The 19877-nt window shown below is 35.5% G+C and overlaps 1 long non-coding RNA gene and 2 pseudogenes across 4 annotated transcripts; all 3 read left to right on the top strand.

Annotated features, from left to right (window-relative positions):
- Nucleotides 1–4047: 4047 nt before the first annotated feature.
- LOC146897627 (uncharacterized) lies at nt 4048–6721 on the top strand. Of its 3 annotated transcripts, none has more exons than XR_015023260.1 (5): nt 4048–5225; nt 5446–5561; nt 5928–6193; nt 6323–6486; nt 6578–6721. It is a non-coding gene; the product is annotated as an uncharacterized LOC146897627 (long non-coding RNA). The 3 variants fall into 3 exon arrangements; XR_015023259.1 differs by having other exon boundaries at nt 4048–4587; nt 5141–5225; nt 5928–6486; XR_015023258.1 differs by having other exon boundaries at nt 5928–6486.
- Nucleotides 6722–6987: 266 nt separating this feature from the next.
- On the top strand, nt 6988–9177 carry LOC146897628 (uncharacterized; annotated as a pseudogene). Its single transcript, XR_015023140.1, has 5 exons — nt 6988–7085; nt 7692–7764; nt 7846–7950; nt 8680–8997; nt 9097–9177. The product of XR_015023140.1 is annotated as an uncharacterized LOC146897628 (transcript).
- A 9086-nt stretch (nt 9178–18263) lies between these two features.
- LOC146897629 (uncharacterized) lies at nt 18264–18749 on the top strand (annotated as a pseudogene).
- The last annotated feature ends 1128 nt before the right edge of the window (nt 18750–19877 follow it).

The raw sequence follows: 19877 nt of genomic DNA on the forward strand, positions 1-19877 counted from the left end.
ATAAGTGATGGGGGATAATAATGATCATGTGATGCTAGTGTTCTAGGAGGGAGGGTTATGTATATGTGATACGTGTATGATACACTTGTTGATATGAACTTGGAATGATGATATGGAATGGTTTGAATGGTATGAGAATCATGAATACTGTGAATACATGTATGATTTGTTATTTTGTATTCTTGAATGTATCTTTCATTTCCAATGTTCTTGTTTAAATCTTTTATGGATTATGATGATGTAATGCTAACCCTCAGTGGTCTGTGGTGGACCGCCTACCTTTCTGTATGGACGGGTAGATGGAGTGCAGGATGCTTAGTCTGTTTTGCTTGATGTTGCCGAGGAGTGGAGTTCCTCTATTATCTATGCAAGTGTCTAGATTAGGGCTCTGATCTAGGGTAGTTCTTGCATGTTGTTTTATTCGATTATGTATTTGGATTTGAGATGTTATGGTTGTTGAGATTTGGAGGATACACTTGTATTAAGTTGAGATTTGGAGATGTTTATGAATTATATGTATATTCCGCTGCTATGTTATGTAACATGATCTTTATGCATGTATGTTTTGTGGTTTATTCGAAGACGTAACATCTATTTCTAGAATATGTCTGATGTATTCGCGCGTTTTACCGCTTATTAGAAGTAGGGTGTTACAAGTTGGTATCAGAGCCGTGGTCGGTGTTGTCCAGGCCAAAACCCGTTGATTTTCCTGTTTGTATGCGACATGTACGGAAGTACTGTCGGTACTTGTTGTGTTGTTTCGTTCTTTTAGGTGGGTTTGAGCGTAGTGGAGGAGTAGCAGGTTGTTTCAGGTTTGTTGGGTCTGGCAAGGGATGGTATCTTTGGCTGCGGAGGCTCAGTTGGTTGTGGTTTATGTTAAGGTTCCTGTAGATTTTGAGTTGGATCTTGTGTGTCTTCCGTTGAAGCATAGGGACGTTATTTTTGGTATGGATTGGATGTTGACTTTTGGTGTTAACATTAATTGTTTGACCAAGAGTGTAACGTTTTCTAAGCCAGTAGTTGAGGAAGGTAGAAGGTTCTTGACCGTGGAGCAAGTGAAGAAGTCTTTGGATGGTGAAGCTAGTGTGTTCATGATGTTTGCTTCCTTGAAGGAGAGTAGTGAGAAAGGTGTTGGTGATTTTCTGGTAGTGCAAGAGATTCCAGAAGTTTTTCCGGAAGACATTACCGAGTTACCGCCGGAGAGGGAAGTTGAGTTTGCAATTGATTTGGTACCAGGAACGAGTCCTATTTCGATTGCGCCTTATCGGATGTCTGCATTAAAGTTGGGTGAGTTGAAGAAGCAGTTAGAAGAGTTGCTCGAGAAGCAGTTTATCAGGCCGAGTGTTTCTCCGTGGGGTGCTCCTGTGTTGTTGGTTAAGAAGAAAGATGGAAGCATGAGGCTATGTGTGGATTATCGGCAGTTGAACAAGGTGACAATCAAGAATCGGTATCCGCTCCCGAGGATTGATGATTTGATGGATCAGTTGGTTGGTGCAGAAGTGTTTAGCAAGATTGACTTAAGATCAGGATATCATCATATTAGAGTAAAGGCAGAAGATATATCCAAGTCTGCATTCAGAACGAGGTATAGACACTATGAGTATTCTGTGATGCCATTTGGAGTGTCTAATGCGCTAGGTGTTTTCATGGAATATATGAATAGAATATTTCATCCTTTTCTGGACCGTTTTGTGGTGGTGTTCATAGATGATATTTTGGTGTATTCGAAGTCTAAAGAAGAGCATGCCGAGCATTTGAGGATTGTGTTGGGAGTTTTGAAGGAGAAGAAGTTGTTTGCTAAGTTGTCGAAGTGTGAGTTTTGGTTGCGGGAAGTGAGTTTCCTTGGTCATGTGATTTCTAAAGGTGGTATTGCCGTGGATCCGTCGAAGGTTGATGCAGTGTTGCAGTGGGAATCACCTAAGTCTGTTTTTGAAGTTATAAGTTTTCTTGGATTGGCAGGTTATTATCGGAGGTTCATTGAGGGATTCTCTAAGTTGGCGTTGCCATTGACGCAGTTGACTCGGAAAGGACAAGCTTATGTTTGGGATGCTAAGTGTGAAAAGAGTTTCCAAGAGTTGAAGAAGAGGTTGACTTCAGCTCCAGTGTTGATTTTACCGAATTCGAAGGAATCGTTTGTTGTGTATTGTGATGCTTCTAAGATGGGTCTTGGTGGTGTGCTTATGCAGAATCGTTAGGTTGTGGCTTATGCTTCGAGGCAGTTGAAAGTGCATAGAAGAATTATCCGACTCATGATTTGGAATTGGCAGATGTTGTGTATGTGTTGAAGATTTGGAGACATTATCTGTATGGTTCTAAGTTTGAGGTGTTCAGTGATCACAAGAGTTTGAAGTATTTGTTCGACCAGAAGGAGTTAAATATGAGGCAGAGGAGATGGTTGGAGTATCTTAAGGATTTTGATTTCCAGTTGAGCTACCAAGTTACTAGAGGGTGTAGTAAATATTTTATTTACCGTTAAGTGACAATTAGTGTTATATTTTACCGGTAAGTGAGTAGTAACATTTTTGAGGTTGAATTAGAAATGGGTTAGGCCCATTAAGGTTTGAGAGATAAGCCCAATTGAGTAAAGCATGTATATAAACTCTAGTTGTAGGTGAAATTAGGTTTTACAACATTTCACATTTCATTTCATTGGAGAAGAGAAGAGATAGAGGCTAGAGAGAAGAACAACAACAAAGGTTAGAAGGCAAAAAGGGGATTCATCATCTAGGAGCTAAATTGAAGCTTGGGTTAGAGAATCTTGGTGATTAGAGGTAAGAGGGTTAGGTTTCAACCATAATTCATATCTTTTTCTCTTTACCCATTTTTGTTAAATTGATGAATTGAACCTAATTGTTGTAAAATTCGTGCATAATTGTTGTTGTTATGTTTGAGAACATGATTTATATGATAATTGCATGTTAGTATGTGAATTAACATGTTTAAATGCATAGTTGTTGGTGTTTTGTGTTCTTGAGCAAGTTCGATGAGAATTGATGTTGTGATGTTGAATTGTGCATGAATTTGTGCTCATTAGTTGTTGTTATTGATTTGGAACATGTTGTTGTTGAATTGGTGCTTTGGGTATCAAGATTTATGAATTGATGAAGAGATTTTGTATTATTGTTGAAAGTTGAGAAAGTGGTGATAATTTGGTGAATTTTGTTATGTCGATGATTTAATTCCAAAACTTGTATGTGTTTAAGTGTATTGAACCTATTTTGACCTATAAACACTTTCTGGAACTTGTTTTGGTGAATTGGGGGATTGAAAATTGGATTTTGGGGTAAAAATGGGTTAGAACCCGTAACAGAGTTCTGGAATTCTGATGAAGGACGCTTTCGCGTGCTTAGGTCGCTAAAGCGACCCATCAGCGTCCCAGAAGCGTTCCAAAAGCGTGCTGTTCCAGGACTTTCTGGAACTAGGACGCTAAAGCGTGCAGAGGACGCTTAAGCGTCCTAGCCCCAGTTCAGTAACTTTTGATTTTTGTTTTCGAGCACTTGGGGACCAATCCGATACTTCTAAAATGTTTCTTTGGACTTAATTAACCTCTGTTTACACCTTTAATCCTATTGGAACATGAGTTGAATTGGTTTGGACTTGAATTTGTGAAAATCGTTTAACTTTTGTAAAAACGGTCCAAACGTCGATTTTTCCAAAAACCCGTTTTCTTCAGAAATTGAAGTGGGATTAGAGTTGTATAATGTTTATATGATTTCTAAAAATGGTTGTGATTGGTTCCATCAAGTTTGAACTTGTTTTGCTTTGAAAATGGAAAATTTTGTGAAAAGTGAAAAAGTGAGACGAACTTTGGGTTTTTCTTGAATTCGTCGTATTTGGCCGATGAAATGCTTATGTAACCTCTACTACATATATATGTGACTTGTGGGAGTACATGGCATAGGCAATTGAGCTTGGTTACTTGGTTTTGACTTAAATGTTCAATTTATTTAATGTTGTGATTTTGAGAGACGAACTTGACTAAAGACGACTTTTGAGAATCAATTGATTGTGAATCCTTTATGGAGAGTTATTATATGTTATCACTACAAGAAATTTGCCATATAGCAACGGCCACTTTTAGCAACTGCGGAAAAAAGAGTTGTTGTAGATAAAATTTAGCAACTGATGTTCCAATACCCCGCTGCTATAGGCCACTACAAAAAACGCGCTTCATAACGGCGGTTTATTTGGGGAGGTTCTAAGAAACCCACACAAATTGATTTAAAAAGTGATTTTTTCATTCTGTGATGGAACAAATTCCAATTATTCTATGGCAGTTTGAAAACTCCCGCAAAAAGGAAGCCTTTTTATTTTTACCTTTTTCCACTCTCCCAGATCTTATTATCTTCCCTCTCTCTCTCTCTCTCAAAGGGAAGAACGAAACCCTCACCTTCTCTCTCTCGGCGCAGCCCTTCACGCCGCTCTCTATTTCAATTCAAAGAATCGCAGATAACAATTGTCTTGTTTCTTCCCTTTACCCAATTTTTTACCATGATTTCTTTACAATCCATTATTGTGTTTGTTACTGAAGGTAACCTTGCATCAATCTCTCCCTTTATCAGCAACAATCACGTTCACTTGGTCACGGTAGGTTGCTCAGTCCTCTTTCTCACTTAAAACCCAAAAAGGCAAGTGAATCATAATATCCATCTTTATATATTGATTTGTGTGCTGGAAGCTCGTGATTTGGGGTTTTAGGGTTTCTGATTTGGGGTTTTTGAATTGATTTGTGTGCTGCAATCTTGTAATTTTGGGTTTTAGGGTTTTTGATTTGGGGTTTTTGATTCATGTATTCCTTCATATTTGATTTGCTGTGATTTTGGATTTTAGGGTTGTTATCTGCTTGGTCAATTAGATTTGTAAGGTTGTGTTGTTGTGGTTTTTTGTTAGTGTATTTTTCATTGTATATGCTGAATTTTTTTTTTGTGGTTTCTCTTTTATGAATTCGGTTATTATGTTCAGCCAGCCGTCAATGATAGTAATTCTTAATACACCCTATTTAGTGATCACTTACTATGCAAAAAGTTCCCTGAAAACTATGTCATATGGACTCTTCAACTTGATCTGAAAGTAAAAAAAATTCAGTAACTATGATTTGGATGATAAATGATGAAACATTTGGTTTTTGCTTGCTTTACAGGGGAAGAAAAATCAAGGGACAACCATCGTTCAGTCAAGGCATTTTTAGATCAAGTCATGATGGCTAAGGAAATGAAAATAGACAAGTAATGAGTTCTTGACTATAACAAGGATAGTTTTCTTTTTCTTCTACCCATATGTCTTATATGCCTTGCTTTCTGATGCATAGCTACAATACTATGCAAATGCTTTTCCTTTTTATAATCTTGAAGAATATTTAATTAATCATAATTACCATTTTAGAGTTACTGCATATATTTTTTCTACAAATTATGTTTAATAATTGTTATTGGTTTAATACTTCAGCAGGCATATTCTTATGAGGATGAGAGCTCCAAGAGAAGGTTCCTGTGACCTGATTCTGCCGCTAAAATTCTCTGCATTACTTTCATCATGTATCTGGAGCAGATGAACTTCACATGGTAAGACATCATACCATTACCTATATTGAATTTTAATCAAATGATATTGGATCTGTATATATTTGCTTTTCACTATCCGCAACAGAACCTTATTTGCTAGAGGGACAATACAACCTAGTAAAGCAAAAAGTTTTTTAGATTTTATCAACTTTCATTCTTGGTTTTAATATTTGTGCTTGTGGATCTTAAAACTGTTACGTGATAGTACTTATTTTTCGTAGCTTTATAGAACTTAAATGAATAAGTTTATTCATGCTTAAATTTAAACCTCTTGAGATTAGCTAAACTGTTTAGATTACTGAGAGGATTCAATCTTTTATTTCAAAATCACGGAAAATATATCATTTTAAACCTATGCAAATGAAGGATTGCAGCAGGTTGTGCGTGTGGCTGCTAGCTGGTTAGGCAGCAGGCTGCTGCCGTTTTGGGGTTCTGCAGAGCTATTTGTTTGTTCACAGGTTTGGGGGTTTTATTGCTGCAGAATCAGTGGCTTCTGGTGTGCTTTTAGGGGCGCAGCTGCTATGTTCCTTTGGCTGTTTTTTGATTGTTTTCAGCAGCATATTCAAGACGAAATTGATTGAGCCTAAGTTGAATTTGAAGGAAATCAAGATTGCCTTCATCTTTTAGAGAAGGTACATAACTTCTGAGTTCTAATATATATTCTGACATATGGTTTAGACATCCTTTGGTACTCTACACATGCTATTTCAAGGGAAGACATCTTCTGGGTTCTAATATATATATTCCGACATATGCCTTAGACATCCTTTGGTACTCCACACTTGGTTAGATGTTCAAGTCGTTATTTGGGAAGTTGAACAAGAGTAATATTAGTTGTATGTTTAGTTCTGATGCTCCAATTAATCTCACATCTTGGAAAGATATGCCTTCTAAGAATAAGAATGACATGGTTTTGCAAATAGAAGTATTATATGAACAATATATTTGAATAATTATGTACCCAATTTTTTTTATCACTAATGCTGTATTTACTTAACATATCTATATATGTGTAGAAATTTTTTGGGTTTGATCCTCCTATGAATGAGACTACAAGAGAATATGTGATACATGAGATGAATATGAAGTGGAAACAATGGAAGTGTTCTATAAAAGGAAAGACATTTGACGCAAGTAAAACGGAAGAAGAAGTTGCAAATGCTTTAGGCTAAAATGCACTTTTGGTCCCCCAAGTTTCCAAAAGTTGCGATTTTTGCCCCCCTATTTTGAAAATAGCACTTTATACCCCCCAAGTTTCAGCCCCTTTGCAAAACCTTGACCCCCCTTGATTTTGACTCGGTCAAAGCTGACATGTCAGGTTTTTTTTTTGTTGGCCATGCTGGATATTATTAAAATTAAAATTTTGCCAACACTTATTATTACAATTAAAATTAAAATAAAAACCATAAAATGTGAGATTTCTCACATGACCCTTCATTCCAGATTAGAAACCGTACAAACCAAAATCCAATTGGGAATTAGGGTTAAGTCCAAACTCCAAATCCCACTCTCATTTCAAAGCACGTATGTTGCTTAAGACTCCTTATTTTGTGTTAATCTGGTTGAAAAATACTTATGCTGCAAGCACTTCTTTTATTTTGTCTTAATCTGGTTGTTAAATGGCTGCAAACATTTATTTTGTGCTATCTAAATGTGGTTGTAAAAAACTTATGCTGCAATCACTGATTTTGCAAGCATTTCTATGCAAACAGCTTTATTACTATATTTTTTTTTCAAAAATATTTTTTTTCAAAAATCCACATAGGCTGTCTATATGGCAAAAAAAAAAAACGTGACATGTCAGCTTTGACCGAGTCAAAATCAAGGGTCATGGTTTTGCAAAGGGGCTGAAACTTGGGGGGCATAAAGTGCTATTTTCAAAATAGGGGGGCAAAAATCGCAACTTTTGAAAACTTGGGGGGCCAAAAGTGCATTTTAGCCAATGCTTTACTAGTTTCTTGAGTTGACGGAAGTCAATATCGTGAATTAGTTCATCATTGGTTTTCTGAAGAGGCACAAGTAAGTCAAATTTAAAAGAGATATTGTCATACTATAAAAATCTTTGAACTTGGTTCCTTCTCTCGACTAACATTATGTTGTATCAATTGTAGAAAGAAAGTAAAATGATAGTCAGAATCGTAAAAGATATGAAGATATTCATTGCATGGGTACAAAAAGTCTCCCAAAATTGATCAATGAGAAGGTTAGTTAATATTTAAACTTATAATTGAATAAATTGTATTTATAAAACAAATTACTTATAATTTCATTTGTTTGGAATTAGAAAGAAAAAGCCAAAGGAGTGTCGCCCACACGCAAAGAGATTTACATTGATACACCTACTCGTAAAGATGGTTCAATTGTTAATGTACATGCTGCAAGATTTATAGTAAGAATTTCTTTCGTTCATACCTTTTTTGATTCTATAACTTATATTGAACCGATATGTTAAATCAATGAAATTGGATCCCCGACTGTTGTATAAAATTGAATTATGACCGTAAGAATTGAAACTGGTTCAATTGTTCTGTTTTAATTGTTCCGAATTATGTTCTAATTGTGACATAAAATTTGCCTTGCTAATTCAATTTTAATTGTTCTGTAACAATTGTTCTGTTTCAGTTGTTCTGATTGAATTTTGTTCTGAAGTTTGTTTTGCAAGTATAGTTCAGTTAGTTCCCTTTGAATGATTTTTATGATGCCATTCAGGTGGGGGATTTTGTTATTTTATATTGGCCTCATTTCGGATTTTCTTGTCATGATTCTGTGTGTTTTTATTGTTGGTAAAATTGAACTAGTTGTTACAAATAACTGATATATTCGAATGAGCGGTACCCTATTCGAATGACCATCCACAACCATTACTTCGATCCTGCTTATTCTGTTTTAATTGTTCTGGTTCAGTTGTTCTAATTTAATTATGTTCTGAATTTTGTTTTAATTTAATGAACACTGTTTTAAATTCTGTTCTGAATTATGTTCAATTGTTCTATTTTAATGAACATTTCTATTCTGATTATGACATAAAAGTGACCCTTTTCAATTGTTTTGATTTTCATATTAATGAATTCTATTTTAAAATGTATTCTTATAATCTATATATCTTATAATTTTTCAGGAAGAACTAAACAAACATAATAATTAGGTAGAAACTTCTCAATCGGTTGGGACACAAAGTCATATGCCTTGGAAGAATGACATTTATTCCCGAGTAAAAGGAGCTGAAAAGAGGAGACATGTGCGTTGTATAGGCAATATTCCCAAACCTAAGAAATCAAAAGCTTCTTTGTCTGAAAATCAAGAATTGAGGGATGAACTTAAGAAAATGCGAGAAAGTCAAGAGAGGACAAATGTTTTTATGGCAAATATGATGTGAGTGATACAAAATCTATTATCTCAAGAAGATTTGAATGATATTTTACAAGCTGCAAAACATGTATATTATATAATTGATATTTTCGAGTTCAAATTTCAAATATTATGAGAACATGAATTAAGTAGAGTTTGTAACATATTTTCTTTTTATTTTTAATAGGCCTTAGATGGTGCTAGTGCTCCAAACCAGATAAATTCTTCAAGTCGATGCAGTGATGAAGACGGAAGAGAGGAAGATTAGAAATTGTTTTTATCTTGGATGTGTTTAGGCTCATCTAGTGTTTTTTTTATTTAGTATCTATTTGTGTTGGTTATTATATAAAATTGACATTATTTTGTTATTTTGATATGTTTTTAAGACTTACTACTTAGATCATATAATTGAAATTTTCTTTGATGTTACCTTAAATTTTGTGTAGTGCAATAAAAAAGTATTGCCGAATATATTATTTTTTTGGTCAGGAATTATTATGAAAATTTTATTATTATTAAAAAAATATTTATATTAGGGTGAGTTTTATTTATAAAAAAAAAGAAAACCTATAGCAACGGACAGTTTGGTCCTATACCAACGGATATGGAGGTTGACTAAAGCTTTTTAATAGGTGTAAAATGCCGTTGCTATAGCTCCTAAATCTATAGTATCAAGCTAATTTTCCGTTGGTATAAGCTATTGGGACGACATTCTTGTCGTTGGTATAAGCATAGTATCCTAGACGGTAGCAGGTGGGCGTTGAAATAGGTTTTATGACCTATACCAACGGATTTTGAGATCTTTACCAACGGTTTCTGCCGTTGCTAAATGACAAGTTTCTTGTAGTGTATGTGAAGATGATTGGTGGTGTATTTATGTGACAACTACATGTTGTGTGATTATTGGACGTTGTTGTTGATTGTATATATGATATGTGGTGGTGAATTGTTAATGATTGCATATATACAAGTATTGGTGATGGTGAGGTGATTATTGTTTGTGTGAACATATGCATTTGTAGTTGAGTCATATGTTGATGCATACATGACTGATGGTGGTGGATTTTATATCCAATGGAGGTGATTACGATGTTTTTGTTGCATCGAAGGTGACGACCTTGAGGTGTTTTGGTACCACATGCATCTAGAGAAGAGTCTAGAACATTGCATGCATTTGAATAATTGATGAGTTGTGTCATAATTGAATATATGACTTGGTGAATTTGTGTATTGGTGAAATTTGGTGAATGTTGTGATTTTGTGGATTGGTGTATATGTACATTGGTGAATTTTGTGGATGGTTGTGACTAATTGTATTATGCTCTAATTGCATGTCTTAATTGTTTGTGCTTATACACTTGGTGAATCAATTGATGATGATTATTTTAATAATAATGATGAGGTGAGATTTGTATATGTATATATACATATATGATGTGGTGATGTTCTTTGATAATAATGATGGCTTGCTTATAACTTCGATATGATGAATTGTACTTGTTGAGATAAGCATGCTAGATGAGTAATGAAGTGAGTAATGTTTTCATTGATTGATGTTGATAAATGATGAGCTTTTGTTGATGACTTGATTAGAGGTTGAATATGCATGCTATGCTATGATAATATTGTGATAGCTTGAAATATAAGTGATGGGGAATAATAATGATCATGTGATGCTAGTGTTCTAGGAGGGAGGGTTATGTATATGTGATACGTGTATGATACACTTGTTGATATGAACTTGAAATGATGATATGGAATGGTTTGAATGGTATGAGAATCATGAATACTGTGAATACATGTATGATTTGTTATTTTGTATTCTTGAATATATCTTTCATTTCCAATGTTCTTGTTTAAATCTTTTATGGATTATGATGATGTAATGCTAACCCTCAGTGGTCTGTGGTGGACCGCCTACGTTTCTGTATGGACGGGTAGATGGAGTGCAGGATGCTTAGTCTGTTTTGCTTGATGTTGCCGAGGAGTGGAGTTCCTCTTTTATCTATGCAAGTGTCTAGATTAGGGCTCTGATCTAGGGTAGTTCTTGCATGTTGTTTTATTCTATTATGTATTTGGATTTGAGATGTTATGGTTGTTGAGATTTGGAGGATACACTTGTATTAAGTTGAGATTTGGAGATGTTTATGAATTATATGTATATTCCGCTGCTATGTTATGTAACATGATCTTTATGCATGTATGTTTTGTGGTTTATTTGAAGACGTAACATCTATTTCTAGAATATGTCAGATGTATTCGCGCGTTTTACCGCTTATTAGAAGTAGGGTGTTACAAATCACAGATCACAAAAATGTTGCATAACAAATTCATTATGTTGTAGCAGTGATTGTTAATTGAATGTATCTAAATGGTGGATTTTTGCTTATATTAAAGACCGGATGGTGTACAAACTAATGCCAACTTAATTCGGTACGTTAGAAGTGGAGGCGCCACCCTTCTCATCATACGTGCGGCTCTGATAATGAAGGCGACGACATGAATAAGGAACAATAATGTGTATGCAATATATTTTAATGATTCTCCCTAATTATTGTGATCTGGTAGTAGCAACATCAAGACCATAGAAATCAATGAGAGGAAACCAAAGACTTCCATAAGAGTATTTTTAGTTCTAATTAAAGTGTACAGAAAATTTAAGCCCAACCCAAAGGAGCAAGTAATAGGCAAGATAGCTAGAAAATGGATATAAAGGACACGTCTCAGGATGAACCTGAAATGGAGTGAGGTTTTAAGGGTTCATTAATTGGAGGAAACCAAGGAGAACATGAAAGGCAAAACTAACAAGGGTGTGCAAATCAAGATTGTTTTTTTCTTGGTTGAGATATGATCAGGATTGTTATCTTCTGCCTTTCTAGTTATTTGAACGTTACTTAATACCAAATAATTGAAAACAATTTGAGTAGGTAATGATCTCCTCAAATCTACTCACATCAACATCCATATAATTGAATTTAAACTGACAACTCGATAGAAAAAGAGAGGTTTTTTTTACATGAAAAAGAGGTTGAATTTAATGACCTTGGCTCGGTACACATGGCTTAGGGTTTGATCCCATCACTAAACTCATTTTTTTCTTTTCTTTTTTAAGTAAAGAATCTTACAATCATTTTTTAAAACAGCATCTGACAATTATTAGTGACAGATTGGGGACCACATCAAAGGTTTCGAACGTAAGTGTGATCACACCTATATTTTGGTACCTTTCCTTCTGTTTTACGGTGCACAAGCACGGTATTTTTTTTAAATCTCGATATTTAGTCTAATAACCGACTAATTTGAGGGGTTTAATTTCACCGTCCATTTAGGGGAGGTTCATTTAAAACCAAAACATAACTCTATATAAATTCAACCCAACAAAATTCTCTCCAGGTCCTTCGAACAATATTTTACTATGCATTAATTGTGAATTTGCTTGGGTTGTTTTAATATAAACTGTGAATTTCTAGGGTTGTTTTAATATAAGTTGAGCACCCTTTTATTTATTTTGAATGGTATTGCCCTCCTCTTCTTTGTTTGTGTGGATAATTTGGGAGATTTTTGTGTTTTTCTGGTCGGTTGAGAACTTTTTGTGCTATTTTTTTATGTGATTCTAGTACCTTTTGCACTTTTGAAAAAATATAAGCCGAGGATTGGCTAAGAATTTCTTTTTAAGAACACATCCAACTGAGCAGTGGCGGAACCATAAATTTTTTTATAGAGGGGCCATATTTTTATTGTGACAAAAATAATTACAATTAAAGTTGTAGTTGAGTGGTTTGTTTGTTTCTATGTTGCTTCCATACCCATGGTTTGATTCTTGCATTTTACAATGTTGTCATTGCATGTTTTGTTTAAAAAATACAAAAAATACACAAAGAAAGAACCAAACACATGACCTAACGCTAAAAGGTGGGGCGCTTAACCGCTTTGCTAGAGTGTAAAGACATAACTTGTACGTAATGCAAACGTTAATATATATATATATATATATATATATATATATATATATATATATATATATAACATAACATTTAGTTAAAAATGTGTATATATACTTATTAAAAATGATTTTTTTTTTAAACTTTGGGGATGTCATGGCACCCCCTTGCACCCCTGGTTCCGCCAGTGAGCAGGAGCTGGCACATAGATATATACATAATTTTTGCAGATGACATAATCCTATTTGGAGAGTCCATGAAGGAATTCAATAGATTAGAGAGTTGGAAACAAACCAATTAGAAGTGTATATTTTTTTTATAAGCAAATTCATTAATGGGAGTACTAGAGGTACTCAATCCCATTACAAGAAAATAGTGTTAACCACTTTGAAGACATGCCAAAGGGTTATTACACCAAATGAAGAAATTAAAGCATGTTTTGGCTTCATTTCTAGCTCAAAACCAAACCCAAGACATAGTATATGAAATGTACTATGTCTTTTTTTTAAGAAGCTAAATTAACCCACCTGAATTGGCGCTAGAGAGAAACGAACCTGAGACCTCGAGGAGGAGCACACTCCCAGATCCCAAGCCAATACCACCGGACCAACCCAAGTGGGTGAAATGTACTATGTCTTGCTTCTACACACAAGAAAAGCATACTGTAACGCCCCATTTTTATTTAATTATTTTTAGTAGATGTGTGAATATTTTTATATGACTTTATTTGTTATATATATGATTTTATGTGAAATATATGACTTTTGGTATGATGAGTTTTATTTAAATATATGTTGTTACTTAATAAAATAGGAGTAAAATATTATTATTTTGGTTAATGGAAATTAAGTAGTCATTATGTGAGTTTAGTGGGAGTTAAGTGAGAAAAGGGGATGTTATAGTTTTTGAGTAAAAGAAAGAAAAGTCAGACAAAACATTTTCATGTACAAACAAGAAAAAGGGAGTTTTTGAGAGAAAGAAGAGAAAGCTAGGAGAAGAGCTAGGAAGAGAGAATCCAACCATTTCTTCCTGTAGATTTTACGGAGTTAAGGTAAGGGTGGGATTCCTTTCAATAATATGTATATATAATTGTAATTTTTGATGAATTGTTGTTCTTGGTTTTAGGGTTAGAAGTTTTATGTTAATTGAGGAAAATATGATGAATTGTGTTGTTTGATGCATATTTCTATGTTGTTTTGGTTTCTATGTTGTATATAGAACCTGTAAACAATGTTCTAATTCATTTTGGGTGATTAGGGGATCAAAAATTGGGATTTGGGGTGAAAAATGGTGCAAAAATCGTAACAGCCTGTGCCAAATCGTGCTCCGATTATTTACGAATGAAAATGCAAATTTTGACCCAGAAAATCGTGCTCCGATTTTCCAAATCGTACTCCGATTTGACAGCTTTCCCTATTTCGCGTTCTTGCGTCTTTTTCACCCGTTTCTGTTTTGAATTAGCTTTCGGTGTAAACATGAAAGTTGCAGATAATTGAGTTAGCTTCCTAATGGCTTTGGAGTGACTAGAAAATTATTTCTAGATTTTGAGTTATGATGTAAATAGTCCAGATGGGTCTTGAGAAAACTTAAGAAAAACTCAGCACACTAATTCCGAGTTAGTCCAAAAACTTATGGTTGGTTTCCCAACTTCAAACTTAAGTATTAGGGATTCAGTTGAAGTGTTTTACGAGTATTTGGCTTATGTCTTACTGATCAAACTCGATTTGTTTTAAAGAATGTTTTGGTTTGATATGAATGTAATCAATTAATGTATATGTGCTATGTCGATGAATTTCGTCGTTTGGTGTTATTGTGTCGATGTTGTTTAAGTTGTGGGGTTACGTGTCATAAATGCTTAGGCACATTGTTGTTGTCGTAGATGTTGTTGGAGTTGTATGTTGATATACACTAGTCGAGTCCATTTGCATACTCATGTTCTGGAGGGGGCTTATGCCCTGGAATGCTAGTCATTCAACTGGTGGGGGCTTATGCCCTGAAATGTTTATCATTCACATGGTGGGGGCTTATGCCCTGGGATGCTTTAACCATCCAAATTGGTGGGGGCTTATGCCCTGGAATGCTTAGCATTCAACGCGTGTAGTTGGTACCACATGCATAATGCATTAGTTGTTGTCGGAGTTGCATTGTCTTAGCTGTCGTTGTCGGTTGAATAGTTGGTGTTCATTGTTGATAATGACGTTTGTGTTGTTGTTGATGTTGTTTAATGTTGTTGAAAATGAATATGATGCTGAGTTATATATATATATATACGCATATATGAACTTGATAATGCTTGTTGTTGAATTGTTGTTGTTTTCCTTAATTTGATGAATTATATATTATTATTATTGGATGTGTATCTCACCCCTTCTGCTTGAAATTGTTGCCCTTCGTATGGGTAACCTGCAGGTTCTGAAGATCAGTAGGTATGGCTCAAGTGTCTAGGGCTCTGATACATATTAGGATGGGGATCGTCGCGAATGTTTTCCTTATTCTTTATGTATCGTATTTATGCAAGTATTTTATTGTTGGAGGTTTATTAATGTTGAAGAATAATATTGATGAAAATTATGATTTTGTTGAGGGCTTTGTGCCAAGTTATGCAGACGCTGGATTATGTTAAAAGAAATTATTTCCGCTGCGATATTTATGAGGTTGATGGTTGTTTAAATAAATAGTATTATTTCTATTTATGATGAATTTTTGATATGTAGTGTAATACCTCGTTATTTGTTTGACTCTAATGTATATTATATTTAATATTACGACGTTGTGAGAACGGGGTGTTACAATTGGTATCAGAGCAAGTTGGTCAGTCCGGCCAATTATTAGAGTCGTGTCGAGCCTAGTAGTATTGTGTGACAATTTTGTATTGTCCTTGTTGTCCTGTTTGTTGTTTGTTGTGCAACCCTTAGTATGAACTGGTTGGAGTACAACCATGTTCATATTAATTATTTTAGTAAGTCAGTGTACTTTTCCTCTGCCGAAGAAGAGAGTGGAGCAAAATTGTTATCTACTAAGCAGCTGAAGCAATTGGAACATGAAGGGAACTTAATGTTTTCTTTGATGGCGTATTTGCCTGTGGAGAATCAGGCTGTGATTGATAGGTTTCCGGTTGTAAACGAATTTCCAGAAGTTTTTCCTGAAGAGATTCCGGATGTGCCACCAGAAAGAGAGGTCGAATTTTCAATTGACCTTGTTCCGGGTACGAAGCCTGTGTCGATGGCCCCTTACCGTATGTCAGCTTCTGAGTTGGCAGAATTGAAGAAGCAGTTAGAAGATTTGCTTGATACGAAGTTTGTAAGACCGAGTGTTTCACCTTGGGGAGCGCCAGTATTGTTGGTAAAGAAGAAGGATGGTAGCATGAGATTGTGCATAGATTACCGTTAGTTGAATAAAGTGACGATAAAGAATAGGTATCCACTTCCGAGAATTGATGACTTGATGGATCAATTAATGGGTGCTCGTGTATTTAGTAAGATTGATTTGAGGTCGGGTTATCATCAGATTAAGGTGAAGGATGAAGATATGCAGAAGACGGCGTTTAGGACGCGATATGGTCACTATGAATTTAAAGTGATGCCTTTCGGTGTTACTAATGCATCTGAAGAAGAGCATGCAGAGCATTTGAAGATTGTTTTGCAGGTGGTGAAGGAAAAGAAGTTGTATGCAAAGTTGTCGAAATGTGAGTTTTGGTTAAGTGAAGTAAGTTTTCTTGGCCATATTATTTATGGTAGTGGTATTGCAGTTGACCCTTCGAAAGTTGAAGCGGTATCACAATGGGAGACTTCGAAGTCAGTTACAGAGATTCGAAGTCTCCTTGGCTTGGCTGGTTATTACCGTAGATTCATTGAAGGATTTTCGAAGTTGGCACTTCCATTGATTCACTTGACCTGTAAAGGTAAAGCTTTTGTGTGGGATGCTCAGTGTGAGAGTAGTTTCAATAAGTTGAAGCAAAGATTGACGACAGCTCCGATTTTAATTTTACCGAAGCCAGAAGAACCTTTTGTGGTATATTGTGATGCGTCCAAGTTGGGCTTAGGTGGTGTGCTTATGCAAGATGGTAAGGTAGTAGCTTATGCTTCTAGGCAGTTGAGAAATCATGAAAAGAATTATCCGACGCATGATTTAGAGTTGGCTGCTGTGGTTTTTGTGTTGAAAATTTGGAGGCACTATTTGTACGGTTCCAGATTTGAGGTGTTTAGTGATCATAAAAGTCTGAAATATTTATATGATCAAAAAGAGTTGAATATGAGGCAGAGAAGGTGGCTAGAGTTGTTGAAAGATTATGATTTTGGTTTGAATTACCACCCAGGTAAAGCTAATGTTGTTGCTGATGCTTTGAGTAGAAAGACATTGCACATGTCCGCTATGATGGTGAAAGAGTTTGAATTGCTTGAACAGTTTAGAGACTTGAGCTTGGTGTGTGAATTGGCACCTCAGAGTGTGAAGTTGGGCATGTTGAAGATTAATAGTGATTTCTTGAATAGTATCAAAGAGGCTCAGAAGGTTGATGTCAAGTTTGTAGACTTGATGGTTGCTAGTAATCAGACCGCATATGGTGATTTTCGAGTTGATAATCAAGGTGTGTTGAGATTCAGAGGTAGGATATGCATTCCTGATAACGACGAGATGAAAAAGATGATTCTTGAAGAGGGTCATAGGAGTAGCTTGAGTATTCATCCGGGAGCTACGAAGATGTATCATGACTTGAAGAAGTTGTTTTGGTGGTCCGGGTTGAAGCGAGATGTTGCGCGGTTTGTATATGCGTGTTTGACTTGTCAGAAATCGAAAGTTGAACATCAGAAGCCTTCTGGTTTGTTGACACCATTAGATGTGCCTGAATGTAAATGGGATAGCATCTCCATGGATTTTGTGACGAGTTTTCCGAATACTCAAAGAGGGCATGATGCCATTTGGGTTGTTGTCGATAGATTGACTAAGTCGGTGCACTTTATTCCGATTAATATTACTTATCTGGTAGCTCAGTTGGCGGAAATTTATATTCGTAATATTGTGAAGCTGCATGGTGTTCCGTCAAGTATTGTGTCGGATAGAGATCCGAGGTTCACTTCAAGATTTTGGAAGAGTTTGCAAGAGGCGTTTGGTTCTAGAGTGAGGATGAGTTCAGCTTATCATCCGCAAACTGATGGTCAGTCGGAGAGAACAATTCAGTCGCTAGAAGATTTGTTGAGGGTATGTGTACTTGAGCAAGGTGGAGCTTGGGATAGTCATCATAGAGTTCACGTACAATAATAGTTACCATTCGAGTATTGGTATGGCACCGTTCGAAACTTTGTATGGTCGAAGGTGTAGAACTCCTTTATGTTGGTTTGAGTCGGGTGAAAGTGTTGTGTTGGGACCAGAAATAGTTCAACAGACTACGGAGAAGGTCAAGGTGATAAGAGAGCATATGAAAGCGTCGCAGAGTCGACAGAAGAGTTATCATGACAAACGTAGAAAAGACCTTGAGTTTCAAGAGGGTGACCATGTGTTCTTGAGAGTCACCCCTATGACCGGTGTGGGTCGTGCATTGAAGTCCAAGAAGTTAACTTCAAAGTTTATTGGTCCTTATCAGATATCTGAGAGAATTGGCACGGCGGCTTATAGAGTTGGTTTGCCACCACATCTTTCAAATTTGCATGATGTGTTTCATGTGTCGCAACTTCGGAAATATGTAGCAGATCCTTAGCATGTTATTCCTAGAGATGATGTGCAAGTTAGAGACAACCTTACGGTGGAGACTTTACCTTTGAGGATTGATGATCGCAAGGTGAAGACGTTGAGAGGCAAAGAGATACCTCTAGTGAGAGTTGTTTGGAGTGGAGTAACTGGTGAAAGTCTAACTTGGGAGTTGGAAAGTAAGATGCGGGAGTCATATCCTAAGTTGTTTGCTTGAGGTAATATTTCGAGGACGAAATTCTATAAGTTGGGGAGAGTTGTAACGCCCCATTTTTATTTAATTATTTGTAGTAGATGTGTGAATATTTTTATATGACTTTATTTGTTATATATATGATTTTATGTGAAATATATGACTTTTGGTGTGATGTGTTTTATTTAAATATATGTTGTTACTTAATAAAATAGGAGTAAAATATTATTATTTTGGTTAATGGGAATTAAGTAGTCATTATGTGAGTTTAGTGGGAGTTAAGTGAGAAAAGGGGATGTTATAGTTTTTGAGTAAAAGAAAGAAAAGTCAGACAAAACATTTTCACGTACAAACAAGAAAAAGGGAGTTTTTGAGAGAAAGAAGAGAAATCTAGGAGAAGAGATAGGAAGAGAGAATCCAACCATTTCTTGCTGTAGATTTTACGGAGTTAAGGTAAGGGTGGGATTCCTTTCAATAATATGTATATATAATTGTAATTTTTGATGAATTGTTGTTCTTGGTTTTAGGGTTAGAAGTTTTATGTTAATTGAGGAAAATATGATGAATTGTGTTGTTTGATGCATGTTTCTATGTTGTTTTGGTTGCTATGTTGTATATAGAACCTGTAAACATTGTTCTAATTCATTTTGGGTGATTAGGGGATCAAAAATTGGGTTTTGGGGTGAAAAATGGTGCAAAAATCGTAATAGCCTGTGCCAAATCGTGCTCCGATTTTGCCAAATCGTGCTCTGCATTCAACGCGCGTAGTTGGTACCACACGCATAATGCATTAGTTGTTGTCGGAGTTGCATTGTCTTAGTTGTCGTTGTCGGTTGAATAGTTGGTGTTCATTGTTGATAATGACGTTTGTGTTGTTGTCGATGTTGTTTAATGTTGTTGAAAATGAATATGATGCTGAGTTATATATATATATATATATATATATATATATATATATATATATATATATACGCATATATGAACTTGATAATGCTTGTTGTTGAATTGTTGTTGTTTTCCTTAATTTGATGAATTATATATTATTATTATTATTGGATGTGTATCTCACCCCTTCTGCTTGAAATTGTTGCCCTTCGTATGGGTAACCTGCAGGTTCTGAAGATTAGTAGGTATGGCTCAAGTGTCTAGGGC

This window comes from Medicago sativa, chromosome 8 (genome assembly GCF_051527215.1).
Source record: "Medicago sativa cultivar Bolivia chromosome 8, Bolivia_mono, whole genome shotgun sequence".
Lineage (NCBI taxonomy): Eukaryota > Viridiplantae > Streptophyta > Magnoliopsida > Fabales > Fabaceae > Medicago > Medicago sativa.